Below are 2,634 nucleotides of genomic sequence, written 5' to 3' on the forward strand. Positions count from 1 at the left end.
TCAACGATTAGGATATCTAGTGGAAACTATCTATCTCTTATATTATAGCCAAATAAAAGAACAATAAAAGAAATCAGCAATCGATATAGCTTTCCTTTTGAATATAAAGATTGAAAGCAATAAATGAGCTAATAATAAAATTTCGGTTTTATTTATGGATATAAAAGGAGCATTCGATTATGTTTCAAAAAATCGATTATTGGATATCTGCAAGAAGCTGAGACTACCAACCAATCTTATCTCCTGGATAGCTTCATTTCTTCAATAAAGATAACTAAAACTATCTTTTAATAATCAAATCGAATCTTTCAAGCCAATTTCGACCGGAATACCACAAGGCAGCCCTATCTCGCCAATCCTCTTCTTGATTTATATTAGAGATCTTTTCCAAAACAATTCAATCAAATTCCTTTCATATATTGACGATATCGCTCTTATCACTAAATCATCTACTTGAAGAAAGAATGTTAATTCGTTAGAAAGAGCTACAAAACAATTATACGAACTCAGCTCAAAGAATGCAATCCAATTCGATTTAGCTAAAACAGAGCTAATGCATTTTTCCTCTTCCAAATTAACAGCTCAATATCCTATTACTTTACCCAATTCGGAAACAGTAATACCCCAATCTCTAATTAGATGGCTTGGTATCTGGTTCGATCCGAATCTCAAATTCGATCAACACGTCAATATCAGAGCAGCACAAGCGAAAAGAGCCTTTCAACGAATGGCTCGCTTAGCTAATACAGAAAAAGGCCTTAGTCCTAAGGCTATGAGATAGCTATACATAGCTTGTATAACTAGTATTGCTGACTACGGATCGAAAGTTTGGTGGAAAGGCTAGATCAAATTCAAGGACATGCTTCAATCACTTCAAAATCTAGCTCTTCGAAAGATACTTGAAGTTTTCAAAACCGCCCCAATCCTTCCAATGGAAATCGAAGCAGGATTAAAGCCAGCAAAAATCCGTTTAGACTCAAATATAAAACGATATGCCTTTCGATTAGTGAAACTATCACCAAATCACCCAATCAATATCGAAAAAGAAGTGCTATCTCAACACAAATCGGACCTAGAAGCAATGGCTACCCCTCGAAGGAAACGTTACAAGCCACTTCAATTAGATAAAATAAGAGAATCCATAGAACAAGATTTCAATCCATCTACTCTCGAAAAGATTACCTATTTCAACTTCCCTCCCTGGAAAAGAGATACACCTTACAAAGTCAATATTAGTAAAGCCTCGAAAAAAGATACAGCTACTCTTCACAATATTATATTTAAATACAGAGATCAAAATACAGTTTATATATATACTGATACATCTTCTACCAAAAAAGGAATTGGAATAGGAGTAGGGATAGTTGCAATACAATCAAATAGATTAATCTCTTATCGAAAACGTTCGAATATTGGTATCAATCAATTAGTATACAATGGAGAATTATTGGGAGTTACAAAAGCTATTGAATATGCTAGCACTGTAGCATATAAAGGACAGAAATTCAAGATCTATTCGGACAACCAAGCTGGACTCTATCGTTTAAAAACCCCCTCCGATCACCCCAGGCAAGTCTATCAAATACAAGTAATCAAGGCAGCAGAGGATATTAGAGCAAAAGGAGCTGAAGTCTCTTTAAATTGGATTCCAGGTTACACTTCGATACAAGGAAATGAAATGGCTGATAAATTAGCGAAAGAAGCAACTTCAATACAAACCACTTCAAGCGAAACCAGTATAGGGCTACTTGATATGATAGTAAAGAAACACGACTCCGATCAATGGCTAGAAACTCTCAATCAATACAAATCCAAATCAAATCAATCAGATACAACCTATTCGAAACTCTTCCCATAGAAAATCAGCTCCAAAATCAAGCTACCAGAAGGTACTAAGCGAAATACTGCTAGTGCCTTCTTTCAACTCAAAATCGGCCACAATTATATTAAATCTTATTTACATCGATTCAAACTTTCAAATAATAAGTATATCTACAACAATATTGAAACAGCTACACACCTCCTTATTGGTTGCCCAATATATAGAAAAGAAAGAAAGGAAATCTTCAAAGAAATATCAATCTCGAAAATCAACCTACAATTTCTGCTATATACGAAAATAGGTATCGAATTAGCAATCAAATTTATCAATACTACCAAAATCGTTACTCGAACTTAACACCTATCAAAAGCCGAGATACAAAACAAAATTGTGGAAGAAGAAAAACAATAAAAGAAGGAGAGAGAGCCATTTTGGAAATAGAAAGAGAAAAAGGAGAATAAAAGAAAAGATAAAAAAGAAAGGGTTTAACCCTCTCTACTCTATATCTTACTATACGTACTTCATATAGTAAACAGAAACGAGTCCCCAGTATTAGTTTTCACTTACCCTATTATTAAAATTCCTAATTTTGTACTTTAAAAGTTATCCGCTAAACCATTTGGCCTAGCCGTCCTATATAGTCATAGACTGAAGGTAGACGTTAATTAAATCAATCAATCAATCAATTTTATTACATTTCAATATCAAAAACCTAAAAGAGATTAACAAGATTCTAAATATTAGAATTATAAGAGATCGAGTAAATAGATCTTTTACATTAAATTAAAAAGAATATCTGAAAGCTATGCTTA

This window comes from Botrytis sinoallii (genome assembly GCF_014898435.1).
Source record: "Botrytis sinoallii strain Bc 23 chromosome Unknown BSIN_001, whole genome shotgun sequence".
In the NCBI taxonomy this organism is placed as follows: Eukaryota; Fungi; Ascomycota; class Leotiomycetes; order Helotiales; family Sclerotiniaceae; genus Botrytis; species Botrytis sinoallii.